Below are 19,317 nucleotides of genomic sequence, written 5' to 3' on the forward strand. Positions count from 1 at the left end.
TAAACATGAAATAAAACAGACAAGATCAACACAGTAGATGGAGGATAAAAATTAATACAAGAATTAAAAAAACTATTAACAATTAAGATTTATTCTTTCATTATTGAATATCTGAAGCAAATCTTTCATGATGTGAATCTACATTAGTGTACAACACTTATTCTTGCTTTACTAGCACAATATTGCATCTTGACACAAAACAAGCCACTTCCTGTGTGCAGCATGGGAATGTCTCAGGGCGACATGGGACCTAAATATCATTATCCTAAGAAACACAGAGAGAGCTGTGTGGAGTTGAAAGTGAGAACTCATTTGAATTCAACACTTCTATTTTTCTCATATGGGTATTGATTTCATGCAGTTCCTCAATTAAGAGCGGATCACTGATTGATTTCCAACAAATCTGATCGGAATTAGAGTGAACTCCAACAAATCAGACACAAGGAGAGGAAGCTACAGGAGGAAAACTGCAAAAAAGAATGCCGTCCGGTTACAGAAAGAACAAAAAATCAGTTGCCAATCGGCCATGAAGTGTAAGATCACAGTGACTTGAAGAAATCCCATCACAACTGCACAGCAATCTTACAACTATGACTGCTTTGTTGTGTGAATCCGCCTTTAAACTGTACAGGAAGCAGGAGGTTTCTTTTTTCCCCCAGAACAATAATGTCGCAGTGTAGATCATATTTTGAAATAAATGCCTGTCATAGTTTAAGATTAATGCAAGCGTAAAGGACACTCTGAGTGTAAAATGAGACTCACTGGGGCATTTCATTTCTGCTTTCTGCTTCACTGATGACTGCTTTCCAAAATAAAAGGGTCAAATGAGATGGCAGTCTTGTAGAATAATTAAAAGCAACACATAGACTGCACCAGCTTTAAACTCTCTGAATGCATACCATTACACCCATCTAATTGATAGATGCTCTGATAACACAAGATTACCACATAATGTGTGATTTACGGCTTCAGAGGTTGTCACAGCAACTCTGAATGTTTGTACGCTTGTGCGGACGCATCAGAGAGAAGACTGGTCGAGCAGATTTGGCTTTGAAAGCACACGACCAGTCAGAAGCAGAGAGGAGTCACACAGGAAAGAGACCTCATATCCATCAATTATCTTGTTGACTATAATGAGATGTGTAAGAGATAATTAATTAATTAACTAATTAAGGCTTACATTTGTAAATTAAATATTATAAAGTGTGGGAAATACGGGTCACTTATGTTTCTGAAGCTGAATCAAATTACATCCAGAAATCATTTTATCCTGAGCTGAGACAGCACCTTTCTACCGCCCACTCAGTGAAATTATAAACACTGCATCAGCACCTGATTATAGACATGATCTAATCTAATGTAACCACTGTATAAATCTAAACCCAATGTTATTCTAACTCAATTACTTCCTGCTTTTTCTCACACTAGTTTCTTAGTTTGCCTCGAGGCAGGTCAGAGCATTGACACACACATCAACGCCTCCTCGATGCCATCTCATAGGGCATCTGCAGAGGTCTATACCACAAGGTTGGACTATGCCATCATGAAACCAACCAGGTGCTGCCAGATGCCAGACATCTACAGTTCTGTTACAGACGAATACAAATTACAGGAAATTAATTTTATAGGATGAATCAAATGGCGCGTTTCCACCGAGGTAGGGTACAGGTGGAGCAGTCAGCTGATTGGGAGACAGAAAAGCGTCAATCCCTTGCGACCGGTGTTGTGACAAACTGCCACAAACAAAGCAGAAAAAGAACTAGCTGCTGCTCTGTTGTCTATTGTGTCGTGTTGGATGTTGTTTGTTGACGGCGCACAGGTACGTCAGATACGAGATACGTGGCGTGACGTCGCCATCGGGGCACAGCACCCACACCGCCTGCCAAGTAAAGATACTGTTCTCAGTCGAACGGCACAACTGACCGAGGACTTTATTGTTCCAAACCGTAACGTAGTGTACCATGATGGAAACTTAAAGTGTTTACTTTTAAAAGTAACAAAGACAAAAAGAGAGAAAACAAAAGCACTTTTTAGAAGGTTATTGATCTGCAGGCATGTGTGCACAACCTTACCACAATAGTTACAGTGAAAGAAGGTACCTAGCTAACAAACCCCAGACAGATATTTCTAACTTCCACCAAGCTTTTCAAAAGATGAAGATAAAATCAATATCTACCATGGTGGAGCATGGCTGCTGTTATTTACCATGCTACCAATGCAGGACGTGTTATTTGCAAAGACTTTCCAGAGGCTCCAAGCATTTGTGGAGCTTGCAAACTTCAGAGCCACAGCAGCTTAAACCATTTTGATAAGTGAAAGTTCTCCATTAGCCATGTGTGGCAAAGGAGGTAAATAAAAAAAGCTGATTGTTAAATAATGAGCATGCCAGTGGCTGCCTGGCAGAAGGCTGCTGCTGTCAGCAGGTTTCAAAATCACCGTGAAATGCAGTGAAACGGGGGGAAAAAAAAGAGTGGGAGCTCTTAAAAATTGCTATAAAGATTACCAGCATGCCCACCTACTAAACAATTCACTGGATGAAGGGAGATTGGCAGACAGGAGAGACATCCTCTTGACATGTTCGCTCATTATGCTCACAGACGGTATCATTATCAGCATTAACAAGGCTCAGGCATCACATGCACAAAAAGTATCACTTCCATAAATGAGTGGATATGTTCTTATCTAAACAGAAAGTGACTTGTCAAAGTTCATATGAATTCAATTAGGCTGCATGAGGAAAACGCCACTGACATGACTGTTACAGTGCGCACACACACACACAAATCAATAACTCTTCCACTATGACCTGTATTTTCACTGGTTTGCCATCAATATAACTTATTTACATTTTCATAGTTCAAGCAGCTTCCCCTCCACAACTCCCTGTATAATGCATGACCAGCGAGACCAGTGAGAGAATTCTGGACAAATTCAAGATTCAACAGGACATTTGATACTAGCCGCACCAGCACCATGAGGACGCTTGAACCTCTTTAACATTTATGTGCGCCCTCGACTGTGAAATTATTCAACTGTTTATCATAAATGTATGTAGAAATCGATGATTTTTACAGCAGGGGCCTGGAGCTCCCCCCCCCCCCCCCATCCCATCAAGGCCAAACGAAGGTACTAAATTACTGAACGCATACACCACACTAACCTCTCGACGGCCCGGACTGTTTCTCAGATGGTGATGAGCTTCACAGCTGGTCAGTTTCTGAGCACAGCGGTCGGTTACTCCAGAGATGCAAACTTCATGTCTCGTCAGAAAGGAGTATCCTTTCATAGGAGAGAAAAAAAAACACATACATTGATTGGTGTAGGGATGTCCCGATACCACTTTTTTGTGTCCGATACTGATATCAAAACCTTGACTATCTACCGATATCGATATTATTCCAATACAGTCATTTTAGACACATTTGTGGCAAGTCATTTCAAAGATATAATTCTCGAACGGTGTAACAAATATTGTTCTCCCCAAAAGAAGAAAATAAACAGCCCAAACATGACTCAGCTAAAATGCGTTTGCTGCTATTTATTTACATTTTACAGTCTGTGCAAAGTGAAGCATGCGTAATTAAGTATTTTTAGACGGTACATTTGTATCTGTCCGATATCCAATCCAGTGATTTTGATCAGTATCGGACCGATACTGACCGATACCAATTTCCAATCCTAGTTTGGTGTTTTTTTTCTCAGTGATGCTGCAGGTGAGGGGTCACTACAGTCAAAATGATATCCTATCAAACTGTAACCAATGAATCTGTAAGAATTGCAATATTTTAATAGCCTTTAGCTCACATCTTTAGATGTTTTAGACGCTGTAAATCATCTCAATGCCTCTCAGGCCTGCGGCCGTGTGAATGTGTGAGCGGCACGTCTGCATCACCTAACAGCTTGCTCATCATTTAAGCTCCCACATCATCAGATTAGAGCAGCCACATTGGCCACATGAGCGGCACTCGAGCTCTCAAGTGATTTATCAGCTTGCCACACACACAGTTCGCAGCATTATAGTGAGGGTGTTGAAAATAACCATTTCTAGGATGCAATGTTTAAATTCATATTTCAATACATTTTCATCAGACTGCTTATATTGACTGGAAGAAGTAGCCGTGTGCATCAATAGAGAAAATTGAGGGCGTCAAGGAATACAGTCATCACATCGACATGATAACTGTAATAGAATTGAAAAGTGGGAAGATGCAGCAGCTATATTCTACTACAGCCCTATTTCAATGTCTACATTTGTTGAATATAAAACAAAGCAAACATGTTCAGCACATGGTCAAAGTAAAAGCACTCCACTCATTTTGACACTTAGTTAAACACAGGTGCATCTTTTTAAAGTATATATCATCTGTGACAAATTTCATTGTCAAACTTTTTCTAAATCACAGTCACCAAACTCCTCATATTCCTCAGCTTCTGATTAGAATGTAAAGCAGAGAAAAGCCTAAATAAAATATCACGTCATGATTTTTTTTACATGACATGATATGAAAAGAGAAAAGTAGACAAAAGAGAGATTTAACTCAAGACTGGACAAACGATGAAAGAACACTTTCTACTCTGTCGGCCTATTTAATAACATTGTAGTGTAGTGTGTGTATATATAATTATAATTTAAAATGGCTGTTGTTAAAATTATTATAAATGATTAAACGAAATAATTATATTTTGGTGACAACACACAGACATTGACACATGCACATCTTTCTATTTCATTTTCATTTCATGCTGAAGCTTCTCTGCAAAAAACCTGAATGAGGTCTGCAAACTGATGAGCTCATTCAGATTCACAGACTTCTTCTGGCGGAGTAGGAAATGTACCTGTTTTTTGTTGTTTTTTTGCACACTGTGCACAATCTATTGTTGTCCCGTTCTAGCAGCTGCTGCAAAACTCATTCACCGCAAATTCTCCCACTGAATGAGGTTTTAGCTCCTTCACGATTCAGCTCACTTACCTCAAAACGCGCTTGTGTTTGCGTCGTCTTCTCTGTCAAGAGTCCAGTTGCGCGCTAATACCTCCGCCGCGGTGCGTTCACTGCGTTTAACTCCATCAACAAATCAACAGAAGTCATAAAAGTCGCTTGTCAGTTTGTCTCTGATCTCTCTTTCACTGTTTGTTCAATTGTTTGTTTGTTTGGTCGGACATGTGATCAACTCTCATGGGTTTCCTTCACCCTGACTGAGAGCTTACAGGTTCGCAGCTGTGGGCACCTGAACGTGTCACCTGGGCTCAGTCCTGCCACCAGGAGGAAGTAATAAAAGGGGGGTGGGGGGGGGGGGGTTAGAATTGTTACAGGGAACTTTTTTTATTTATTTCCTTGAAATAAGATCAATTGATGTTAAAAAAAAAAAAAAAATAAAGGTACAGTGAGTAACATTTAACAACATTTGTTTGTTAAGTTGCATGTTGCAGCTCAATTTTCCTCACCTTACCCTTACCTTCCAAAAGTCTTGTGTAAAGTACCTAAAAGCAACTGACCAGAAAATGACTTTGGTAGAAGTTGAAGTCACCCTTTTTATAATGTTACTTAAGTAAAAGTCTTAGTATATATGTATATGACACGTACTGTGCTTAAGTATCAAAAGTAATTTTAAGTATTACACAAGTGAGGGGTTAGGATTGAGCCATGGTAGCTCTGTGATAGGGCGAGTTGTCTTTCAACTGGAAGGTTGTGGGTTTAATTCCTGGCTAAGATAATTAGAGGAAATGTAGTGAAGTAAAAGTACACTATTTATTTAGCAAATGTAGAATATGTGGAATAAAAGTTAAAGTTGCTAGAAAGTAAAGTACAAATACTTGAATGTTGTACTTAAGTACAGAAACGAAGTATTTGTACTTTGTAGCCTTCAGTTATTAGCATCAAAACAACAATCGGAAACCAACAATTCACACAATCTATTGATTGTACACTTAAAAACGAGTATAATTATTTTTTATCTAATTTCACCTACTGTAAACGTTACACACTTTACCTTTAAGACTTGATTACATGTAGCTGGGATGACATTACTCACCATCACATAATCAGCGTTGCCAGACATACGATGATTATTGTATTTGTGCGATGTACGATCAATAAGTATGATAATATGACCCCTTTATCACATGGCCAAGTTAATTAGCCAACACAAACAGGATACAGATACAGCACATACATACTGCGCTTGTGTTTACCCATTGTCTCACATGCATCTTTACAGCCAATCAGCACGCGGTAACGCACGACTCAGGGGCTCATCCCGCACTCCGCACAGGTACAAGTGCTGTTCTGCCAAAGGTGCTTTTTGTCAACCGTTATTGCAAGGTAAAACTGCGTTAAAGACTAAACTATGCACATTCTATGATAATGTGTTATTGACACAGATGGGACTCTGAGCCACGTCAGAATGCAAATATGATCATTTTCCCTTTTTTAAGCCCCTGGTACAATACTTCAACAATTCCCATTAGCAGGAACACAAGTAACATAAATGTTGAACATTTCCCATGGCCACACTGCATATTTTCAAACCCAGATTTCCGAAGTTAAAGGTTAGTTTCTATACGGCAGTAATACTCAAATGGGCATTCGTGGCACATTGCCCGGGAGTGAAAGTTTGCGGATTCATCCATTCAATTTAACATAATACAGTATATAGGTCTATATCATTTTTTTTACTTAAGGCCTCAGAGTACAGTGATTTTCATCTTGTAATCTAAAGTTATTCATAGTTTACTCTTTACTATGACAAACGAGAACCTCTGATCTGGTAAATCAGATGTGCAAATACATGCATACTTTGTGCGGTGCAGGCATCATCTGCCATTAAGGTTTGCTGCTAGTACCTCACAACTAGGATTAATTGTGTTTATCATTATGTAGACCTGTTAATGACCATTGACAGTGAGGGGTTCGATGGTAATAGGAATTCCTATTAAATTAAGGTTAAAGTACTTGCACAGCACCACTTGCAGAATGTGTTGCTATCTGTAACCTTGATTGAAAGGGTAATTGGAAAAATCCCTGAAAACCTATTTTCTTAATTACAAACACACTCTTGTTGTGAGTCTGTTGATTCTTGCTGCTACCAAATGTGATCTCAGCCTGTTTTTTCCTTCAATCGTTGCTTCTTCATCTTCTTTTTTTTACTAACTCTCTTGTGCTCCTGCTGTTTACCTATTCCTTCTTTCTTGTTTCTTGTTTGTCCCCACACTGTCTCTCTGTCTTTATAGGTATAACTTCCAACCTACCTTTTCTGGCATAAACACTGACCTTGTCAGGGCAAGTAGTCCACATGGCGACAAACCTGGTCCTAAAGAGGCAGAACTTAATTTCTGAGGAACTGTTTAAGTTTAGGGCTAAAAATGAAGCTGTGGTCAGGTTAAGGTTACGGTATGGCATTGACTGGTTATCAGAATCAAAATCAGAATCAACTTTATTGGCCAAGTTTATACGCACAAACAAGGAATTTCACTTGGTTCCACTTTTCTCTCTAATATAACAACATTATGGTTGAGGTTAGGGATAATGCTTTGTTTGTAATAAAAGTGCAACCAACCAAGTGTAACCTGTGCTTGAGTTCATGTTTCTTTGAGTCTAACTGATGTTTGCCTCTGCTCCACTTTCACCTTCATCTGCTCACCTGTATCCTCGTCGTGTCTATAAATCCCATCCTGTCATCTGCCTGGGGTTCATCCTGCAATCTGACCCAGTTCTGTACTGTGTTGCACACCTGGTTCCACAAAAGTCCAGACCCTGTCCTACTGATCCCAGCATCAAGCCATTATTCTTAAAATCTGTAATAAACTGCGTTTGTTAAGCTGGTCGAACATCTCTGTGTTTGAGTTCTACATTGATGTATGTCAGTATTTATTTATTTGTTTTGTTTTTATAAAATCTGCGTTAATACATTTTTGATATTTGCCTCAAAGTTGTATGTTAGGCCTTGGCATGAGGTCAACATCAGCAGTTCATAATATGTGGTGAGGATTTAATTGAAGGTGCTATATGGAATACATCTAAGTCAATTAGTGAATTGGTTTGTGGTATGCAACCACGCAATTTCATCTGGGGGATCTGTGTGTGTGTGTGTGTGTGTGTGTGTGTGCGTTTGTCAGGTCGGCGTAGTGAGTTCACGGGCGCCAGACCAGAGATACTGAGAGCGGTTAATGAGGGAGTTGGCAGAGTTATTAGCCGATCGCTGTAAGTCAGTGATCTGTGTGAGAGAGGATTAGGTTCCACACGTCTTGCATAACCTCAGTGAAACTCGGAGCAGAGTCTCTGGGAAGCTCATTAGATTTAAATATGGCTGCACGGAGCAAATACCAGACAAGATGAATGCAAACTGCTGTGATGATGATGATGGTGCAATTGAGAAGGTCAAGCAGAATGTGTGTGTGTTTGAGTTCCTATGTGTGTGCCGCCATGCATTAAGATAAAAAATGTAGACATGCTTTGCCTAATCACCGTTTCATATTCATACATGATTATCCGTTGTTGTTCAGTAAAAGAGATAAACACAACATGTCAGGAGACTAATTTAGACATTCTTCTTCTTCACTTAACTGAATGAGAAATATTGCACTCCTACACTGGAAATAGCCAAAAAAACACACATACTTTTGCTTTTAAAACCAGAAAATATTACACTCACTTCAAGGTTGTACAATCAGTCATTCATTAAAGCTTGGTACATTACGGTACATGTGTTTTTCTTCTGCGTTTTCATTAGGAATTGTACCAAAATAACTTCCGTACTGTACTGTACCAAACCAAACCATACTATGATGGACACACAGCATCATTGAATTTGCAGGTGAATGTTTCAGTTCTTCTAGAGCACACCAAGGGCAGATGAGGATTTCTGTTTTGTGACACACAGAGGCCTGCTCATACAAAAGGCGGAATTCAAGTGAAACCCACTCACTAAGAAAGGATGTTAATGTATAAAAACAAGGCCTTCTGCCTGGCATTATGTCAATTATGTCCTCCTGCTCTTATCATGCCCCCACTTGCACCCACTTATCAAATCACACACTCTTTTTTTCTCCTGTTTTTCTTTCTCTGCTGTTTTCCCCTGCGTTTGTCCCATTCTTGTTGTAGATAGCACACCTGTAGAAGCATTTCTTTTATGTCAGTAATGTTTCAATTTTGGTTCATTTGAACAGGCACATTTCATTATGTTTGATCCAAGGACTGACAATTCAAGAGAAACTAAACCCCTAAACTACTTTTTTCAGTTTAAAACCAGCGTATATGGTTATCTAGTAATATTATTCACTGATCCAGGTCCAACTCTTGGTAGTTTTGTGTAAAGTATTATGAACATATGTTGTCTTCTGGTCTCGTCTCAACTCTGCCTATATATACTGTACTGTAAGCAATGACCCAGAGCCAGCGTAAAGTGTTATTTATTCTTCCTCAGCCCGCCACACCTCTCTCTCCACCCCTTACTAAAAGAGCCAATTGAGATGGGCTGAGATAATGAATTACATAACTACAACCTCTCTGCAATTGTCTCCTCATTTGTCTCTGGGCTCCCATATGGGTTACAGCTAGAAAAGAGAGAAAACCACAGACAAGATGGAGGAGCGAGGAGGAGGAGCGGCAAACAGAAAAACAAGTGCAAACGAGGGAAAGATTTATTTGACATTAACAAAATATCCCTATTCGATTATTTATAGTTCATGAGGTACAGCAGAGCAGCTCTGATAGACTTTGTGATCGTGTGTAGCTCTAGTCGAAGGTTTAGTCTACATGAGGAGGTCACAAACAACATTGCGCGTGGTGTGCAGTGACAGTTTTGCTTCAACTCGGGAAACGGCTCCGTGAGGAGAACAACCACAGGCCGGAGATTGTAACAAAACCAAACGTAGACCGGTGGATTTAGCCCATTGGTTGAAATGTAACTCAAACGCGTGGTGAGTACATCTTTTCTCGGCCCGGCAGACTTTATATAAAAACCTTCAAATAGTATATCAATCCCCAGGAGGCTGGAGCTCATGCTGCCACTTGATCTCAAAATCTTTGCTGGCTGTGTTAACATTGAGTGGCTTGACACTAAGGTCAGGCAGATATTTCCCTCCAATTTTGGATATATTGTGTGATGTGTGAGCCCCTGACAAAGAAATTGATGCCGTCTCAACTCTCTCTAAACTTCTATAACCTTTGGAGTCGCTGAGGTCAGGTAAGGTCACCTCCAATAACTTTTCAGAGATGGGTGGAGAGCTCTTACAACGAAGACCCACTGGCGGCGAACAAATAACAGTATCTGTCACTTCTCACTTGAAATTGTGTGTGTTGAAGCCATGGAATATAGTATATAAAAATTGCGATTTGTGATTTTACCCGCACCATGTACGTTTTCACCCATTCACTTACACATCGCATTTCCTATCACACATTTGCATGCTGCCGGCACAGCCATCAGGAGCAAACATGAGGTTAAATGTCTTGCCCAAGGGCACATCTGTATGTAGACTAGCAGAGCCGGGAATCAAACCGCAAACATTCCATTTGAAAGCTATACCACTGACCCGCGGTCACCCCCGAGTAAATTTGTGAAACTGGAAGTTCACAGACATCACCTGCAACCAGGCACCTATCGGACAAACTGATATTATATAGAATAGAATAGAATAATTGGGTCAAGCGCATCAGGATTTACATTTCGTAGCATTTATTGCCATCAGATTTATACAAAAAAATATATAAATATAAAAAATAAATAAATAAAACTCTAAATGTCTATAGATGTTCAAATGGAGTTTTTAGCACTTAGAAATGGCACGAGCCCCTGATTTCTATCCTACTTCCTAAGCTTCACCATTCAAACCAGAAGACTATACTTATTTATTTACAGTCTATGGTCGTCAAGCAGTCAAGGAAATTATCTGCCAAGCTAGACCTAACTTTCATTGGGAGTTTAATCTTCAAGGCAAGAAACTACAACAAAAATCATGCACTGCAGGGAAACACTAAATTGCCTATCCCACTACTGTATTGTAATCTCTGCAGAGCCTTATGATTAATTATGCCCTCATTTCTCTACGCTCAAATGCATGAACCTTCAGCCCCTCCATTTGAACAGCTGGCATATTTTGCTTCACCTACTTCTCCTACAATAGAACAAATTTAAAGTGAGCTATTGTTTTAATCTCGTTAAAATAAAAAAAGAGGCAAACGTGTGGCTCACAGTGCATTCAGTGGTGTTTCATCACTATTGTGTTCTTCCGAATTCCCCAGCAATCCAAAGAAACCAAAGAAAATCAACAGTGTTCCTCTTTTTGTCACAGCTTTCCCTTCATTTCCCCTTGAAAATACAGAGTGCCTTCCCCTTCAATATACTTGTCATCCTTCTACACAAGTGCTGTTGGTTTACTTTCCAGGGGAAATCGAGGGAAACTTAAAACGTCACTGGAGAGTGATAACTGCCTGAGACCAGCTCTGCGTCCTATGGAATATAAAAAGCACCAGGAGGATCCATAAGTGCTGCTGTCAGTACTGAACTCTGCAGTGCCAAAGGAATCAATGTTATTAAATGTTAGGGTTGTTTGGGTTTTCACTGGGTACGTGCACTGAGTTATAGATTAGAGCGAAGGTTAGTCATTTGATTAGATTTAAAAGAACAACAAATCAACACTCAAATGACTAATGTCAATGTAAACATTGGCATTCAACCTGGAAAAGGGTGTGTTGTTGTAGGTTTATGTTAAAATGTGATACAATTTTAGAAATACATAGCTGAGAAGGACATCAAAATACTGCACATTATTTGCTCTTGCAACATAAAACATATAAACGCTGCACAAACATCATTCTCTGTAACTCTTTTATATCCTGTTTCCTTTCCTCTGTTCATCATTTCATAAAAGACATGTGTGCACCTCACTGCACAGCCTGACTGAGGCTGTGCTCCGTGATGAGATCTAGGGTGGTATTAAAAAAAGAAAAGGAAATTGTGGGATCTAGTAAAAAACGAGATGAAGTATCCACCTGAAGAGTGAAAGCATCTTTCGGTGAGACGGAGAAGAAGGAAGGAAATGAAATAATGAAAGGGAGAGGGAGTGTGAATGTGAAAGGGGGCAAACATCAGTGAGAGGTGCAGGATGGGAAAGTGAGCGACGTGGGAAGACAGAAACTGACTCTGAGATAAAGTGAGATGGAGACACGAGGCGCCGCGGGTTGGCAGCTTCACTCCACAGTCAGCAGAGTGTGGACAGGTCCAATAAAAGCCACGTACTGTAGATCCCAGCAGAGGCTGGAGCAGAAAACTGGACATTGACTGGCTGATACCAGACATTAAGCTTGTGTCAAGGTGTCCATGATATGTCCCGCAGCCTCCTACGATAAAAGCAAGAGGAGATACTCTGTGTAGCAATTAGCTGCTTGATGTACAGTTTTATGTGGTGTGAAATAAGGTGTTATTTCTCCCTGCATTCACCATCATTTACCTCGAGGACTGTCACGCAAGCGAAAGCCAGCTGCTACTGTCATAATTGGGAAAATTTCCGCCAAGGATGGAATAATACACTCGAGTGGACATACAGTGTATCGTATGGGTTTTGACTTTACTGGTTACTCAGGCATGTATGACACAGAGCAAAAATGTCATCCAATTTCCTTCTTTTCGAGGGGGGAAAAGGCACCTCGCACTATCAAACATCTCTCTGAGCCTGTCAAAACAGATTGCTCTGACACATTGGTTTGACACAAGCAAGGGCATCCGCCACTCCTCAGAGAGGTTTGGCTGAAGATACAGAGGCACAGAGACAGACAGTGCTCATAAAACCTCCATTCACTGACAAACCCGGTATCCCATAGGAGAGGATGCTGACAAATTGACATATAACTGTACTGTATCTGTCGGTATTTCTCATTTTCTGATGCAATAACCCTCATACAGTACACACTGGCCGACAGCAGAGATAACATGGGGCTTTTGACACCCGTGGCCTTTTGTGATGGCTCATAGTCAGTTAGATAAATTAGGCAGACTCGCACATGCACGCACACAAACACGCGGAGACATCCGTTCACACCACATTCTGCTTATGTCATCAAATGTGGCAGTAAATTTGCACTCGGAGCAAGAATGCACTCTACCTGTCACCATGGCAGCTGCGTGGGATGATTGCAATCACACAATCAGCAGAGGCTCATGGGAAATAAGCCTGGAAGAATGAGCTCTCCTGAGAAACAAAAAGACAGGGAGAGAAACAGCCAGGAAGACAGACTGAGGGAGAGAGAACAAAAGGGAGAGGAGACAATGAAGGAGGGACAATTCCAATATTTATTTTTTTTTGCCTGTGGTGATCCCAATAAATAATGACTATGCATGCCTGGTACGAGACACAATGTGAATGCCAGCGTTCCTGGCAGAGAGAAAACTATAATAACAAGGATTATTGGACAACAGGATTAAAAAAAAATGGAGGAGGACAAAGACTGTTCAGCAGGAATCAATGCAATGTTGCCAAGTATTTGTACTTACATTTTTTTGGGGGGACGGCAACTTTATCAATCAACAAACATGGGAAACGGCACAAAAACAGGAATAATTTTGTAGGCTGAGGCTCGAACAGGAAACAAACATCACAAAACACACGGGGGTAAACAAAATAAGACGCCAATAAATGTAAGACCAAAACAGGAGAGTAAAAGTCCAGACAAATCAAAGCACTACAACTATACTAGCGATCAAAGCCTGGGGTTATGATGAACTAACTACTCCACAATGAATTGCCTCCTCAATGATAGATCATGTGACTCACTTTACCTGTGTCTGGTTAAGCTCTGCTATATATTTTTATTTCATTTCAAACCTTTTCATGTGCAGTTTCTTATACGTCTGATACAAAAAAACATTGACATCTAATTTTTCTTTCCCATTCCTTCTAAACTACAATAAAATGAATACATTTTATTGTAGTTTAGAGAAAAAGATGTATTCATCTTGTTGTTAGGAGAACACAGGACATTGTTTAAGCGACTTACACAATGACACTGTAACAGCTTGCCATTTTACAGCAGGATACAACTCGACTATAGCCGGTGAATGTAGTGCGGTGTAGGCTACAGCAACTTAATACCCAGGTATTTGATCGAGCCTAAAAACAGAACAAAAAGAGTGAAAGGAAATTATTGTTGCCTCATAATCACTGTGTGTGTAAATAAGCAACAACTTTACCATATCAGGTAGTTATTGTTGTCCCCAAGTGGCCACAAACACCTGTTATTGCAGGTTTAAGTGGAGTCTGGAATACCCTCTCTTGTATTGTTAAATGTTGTTTTGGCATTTTTACCTCCTCTGCCACCATGCAAAAGTAAACACACGCGGAAAAAAAAAACAAATTTTAAAGCACAGCCAAGAAGTGGCAGGCCACTTAATGAGCATTAAATTGCCCAGCTAAAACAGAACAAGCTCTTGGGGCTTTTTTTTTTTTTCTCTTTTCTTTTCTTTTTTTACACATCCAACAGCAGCTGAATCTCCTGTGGTGACGAGCTCATCCTGAGTGGCTCACAGTTGCTTGACCCGAGGATACAAGTGGAGGATTGTGGGATAATAAGCTCTCTGAATGATCGGATGTAATGTTTTTGTAGACTGTAAAAGGCTGCAGAGAGGTTTTCAATTCAGTCCTGAAGGAGACAAACTCCCACCTGACCCAGTCTTTTACAGTTCCATGATATAACACTCCTACTTATGCCCCATAGGCTTGTGTCTCTCTTTTTCTTAACTTCCTTTTTTCTATCTATCCCACCCACTCTCCTCTATTCCCATGTATGAGTACTCTGTGGGAATAAACTGACTGTTTAAAGGAGAATAGGTAAAGTATGTACAACAGCGACCTTTAGTGTTTTTAACTGTTACTACAGTCCCAACTTATAACATTAGCCCCTTTTCCACCGCAGGAACTTTTCTCATTTACCCGGGATTTTGAAAAAACGTGGGAAAAACTTTCTCTTGATCCCAAACTTTCCCCGAAAGAAGTACCTACTCACAACTAGGGACTTTTCAGATTAACCAGGCGGTTACCAGGGGGGCGGGGCCTGTGTGCTGAAGAACACTGATTGGTGGAACACATTTTGCAGCTGTTTCCGTGTTAACTTAATAACTTTGTCACTAGAGACTCTTTTTCAAAAAAAAAAGCGATTAGACACAAATCTAGCAACCTTTTCTGGTGTTTTGCGAATTCGGATGCGAATTATGAGGCATCCTCCCATGCACATCAAGAGCGATGCAAAGTGAGAAATTATGAGGACGAGGGGAAAAAATCACATCACGTTCTATTTTGAAGCTTGATTTACACAAGCCACTAAAGCTCCTCTGCACCAAACCCCCCCCCCCCCCCCCCCTTCTTTTTATTATAATGTAATATACATTACATTTTAGTACAAGTTCCTGGTAATAAAAGTTCCTGGAAATGTTGGTGGGAAAGGGACTAAAATTGCCAAATATTCCGAAACACAGAAACAAGGAGCCACAGTCCTACCCAGCATTACACAACTGTCCCACTGTCGTTTTTATTTCTATAAACATTACAACTATTCAGTTCCTTTTTCACAAACACCTGTTATTGCAGGTTTAAGTGGAGTCTGGACGACCCTCTCTTGTATTGTTAAATGTTGTTTTGGCATTTTTACCTCCTCTGCCACCATGCAAAAGTAAACACACGCGGAAAAAAAAACCAAATTTTAAAGCACAGCCAAGAAGTGGCAGGCCACTTGTCTAGCTGGCAAAGAATCATCACGTGATAAGAAAAGAAAACAAGGTGACAATAACGGGCAATAAAAACATCATATAAACTAAATATTCACAAATAATGTGTATGAGAAAACAAGAAGAGAGCATTAGCTAACTTTAGCTTTCTGTAATGGGTCCCTGGACAGGGGAGAAGTCGTTGTGTCTGTCTTCACCTTCATCTCTGCTTTCATTCTTCTGTATTTTAAAACATTTCTGCTGTAGAACCTCTGCTTTGCTTTTCCTCTACTCAAGACATTTTTGAGAGGGGCAGTGGGGCTTTTTAAGTTTGGTAACATTTCTGACCTATAGTCCCGGGAACTTGATGGGTCCTGAGCTTATTGTTAAAAGTACGGGGAAGATACTGTAAATTACGGCGATGACATGTGAATGACCCTAGACCGCAAAAACTCCACTCCACCAAGTGGCAACAATAAAACAGAGTATACAACAATGAAGTCACTATGTTGAATTTATTAATTAATTAATTCGACTCAAAATATTCTGTTAAAATGATTAATTTATGTCCTTTATATAACACGAGTCTTGCTGTGGTTTTCAGGGACATGGTGAAGTGAACACACACTCTCACACGTGTAAATGTGTGTACAATCGACACAGTGAGTCTAAGGCAGTTTGCCTGCTGAGGTGCAACAGCTACATCACTGTGAAAAGTGATAAATACAGTTTATGTCAAGTTCTGTCTGTTTGCTGAGGTGAAAAAACCTGTTTGCAGCAGCTACAGCAGCAAAAAGCAGCTGAACAACAGCACAGCTGAGCTAACAGCGGCGCTAATAGCCACTCTAACAGAGGTCTCGTTAAGTGCTAAAACTATTACTAAGTATGGAAACTGATTGGATCATTATGGAACTGTGTCGGGACAAATTAAACGCCAGGACGACACAGTTGTGGTCACAAACATGGAGATTAATGAGACGAGCTCTGATATCAAAGCCAATTAAAAACGTTAACTTTTAATGTGGGGAGATTTTACAAGCTTTTGTGGAAATAAAAAGGCAGAAGCACGGCCACGTAAGTTCAGTGCTGCCAAAATAAAATGGTTGTCTGCCACTGCAGGTTTTTAAAAATGGCAAGGGAAACACATGCACTGATTACTCCAATCAATCAGCTCCACCGTGATGGTCCATGAACTAAATGAAAGTACTAGTATCTAGCAGGTTCATTTCAGGGGGGCCAAAACAAATGCTCAGTACTTCCATTTAGTTTCTGGATCCTGTGGTGGAAATGCACCGTAACTCTTATATATATGCTACAGGCTGTGTTATTGGGTATTTGGTGAAAACACTTTCCTTAATCTCTATTGATATATAATAGCAATTTGAATACTTAATACAGTAGATTTCTAACATATAGCCCTTATGAGCAAGTCTACTGTTCACACCTCCATAAGCCTCATTGCATTGCCTCTCCCTCCCTTTTTCTCTGTGTGCTGCATTAGCCTTTACCACCCGAGGTGGTGTCAAACATGACAACACATCTCACCCCTTCACCTTTAAGACCCCTCTCCCTGACACTTGTGCCATTCCTATAAGCCCTGTGTGTCCCTGCTCCACCTCTACCACTCTCTCTCTCTCTCACTCTCTCTCTCTCTCTCTCGTGTCCTCAGCAGTTTCCTGCAGCTGCAAGAGAAAGTCACATTTAGAATAAGCATAATGAAAATGCTCCATTGGACAATGCCATCACTGTGCGTTAATGGGTGAAGTTTCACACTGGGGCCCAGGGTGTGAGCTCTCGACAGCGAGCGTCGGCTCATACTGAGCAGATGCTCCATGGGGGATAAAAAACGCAAGCGCTGCAGTTTCACAACGCTGCTATTGCGTCACGCTTCACGGGGTGAGGATGCAGAGAAAGAGAGCTAGTGCGTTCAAAGAAACACAAGCAACGACAATGCTTTAGATCAGCGGGACTGAAGTGCAGAGGAAAAGACTAACTGTACTGTCCTCTCTGTGGTCACATGTCTAACCCTGACCCCAGCCACACCAACACCTCCAGGACATATTGCTGCACCTAAATGTCTGAAGGTAGGTTTTATATACGTACGAATCAGAAGTTCAAAAACAGCATAGGGTCATGCTTCTCTGTGACTGACAGGTGCTGTCAGCTACACTACAGTCTATACAGAGTGGGAATATTATTGCCCTGGACATGCTTTTCCAAGCCCTGCAGTACATCCAGAGTATCAAGACCCAACACAAAAACCATAAAGATAATCACTGTGAAAACTGGGAAGAACACTGAGGCAAAAAAGAGCGAGAGAGGAACAATTCCAGAGAGTTAATTAGGGTTTGGATGACTGGCTGCAGAGGGTATGGATGAGCAATGTGCTTCTCCCCGATAAACGCGATTGGCTCTGTTTACTTTTGTTTCCTCAGCCTTTTTCCCCCACAAAAAAACTCGCTCTCAGGCTCAGGCGGTTAATGATTGCTGATGGCTGATTGTTTCATTAATCCGATTACTGACCAACCATCTGTTATCTCTGTTTGGATGCAGGACATTATGGTGGAAGAGATGCTTGTTATCTCACTGAGGCAGTGATAATTATACAGTGTGCACATGTGCAAGAAATTTGGTTGCAATCTACAGAATTTTTGTAAATGAAAAAACCCCAAATTAGAATACAAAAATGTTCAACAATAACAATACAGCGCGTTAAGCGTTGCAGAATCAGACAACCACAATCATGGGTTAATAACAGCTGTAGTGGAATATTCTTTACTTTCTTTACTTAAAACTACAGTGTGCAACTTCAAGCCATTGTCAAATGAGTTCACACAATGCTGATTGAGCCTCTTACAGCTCTGTAAGAGAAAATTAATATTATTATTCGGCCTTCTTTGAATTAGCAACTTACATTCAACAACTCAGTAAAGACCAGCTGAAACTGGCAAATCACAAAGGCCTCTGTGTAACCCTGGCACCCATAATTTGTCTACACAGAGTGCCTCATTATATCTCTGTTGAACTTAACTTCACTGGGGCAAAGGAACGATAATTCAACTACGCAGTTCTCCCCAAGGTCGACTCTAGGTAATCAGCAGAGGAAGTTGCCAGACTTCCTGAACCTCGTCTAAAAACTAGAGCGATACCTTAACTTCACGAGCAGAATAACAGAGGATGCCCAACTGCTAACATCTCGTTGTTCATGTTTGGCATCGTTTCAGTTCTCCTTGGATCTGAGCTGTGTTCAGTAAAGCTTTTCAACTTAACTCATCACTGACTCCTTAAACTCCATCTTTGGTCGTCTCACCTGATCATCAAAATCTCCGCAACAAGCTCCACACTAGTCTGTCTGTGTTTCTGAGTGCGTCTCCTGGTGATACTCCTTTTCTGCACAGAGTGATTAATTTCATGTCAAGACAGGTGGAGGCAACAAAGAGTGGAAAACACAAAGAAAATGAAAGAAGTGTCCGTGAATTCTACTGCTCAAAAGGCGGGTCGTTCAGCAGTTTGATGGGATACATGTTTTCCGTCATCATCAGTCAGGTCCGATAGTCTTGACTTGACAGATGAAGTTTGCAGCACACAAATAATGACACATGAAGACCAAACAGAGACAAAAAC

The sequence above is a fragment of the Solea solea genome, chromosome 17 (genome assembly GCF_958295425.1).
Source record: "Solea solea chromosome 17, fSolSol10.1, whole genome shotgun sequence".
NCBI lineage: Eukaryota > Metazoa > Chordata > Actinopteri > Pleuronectiformes > Soleidae > Solea > Solea solea.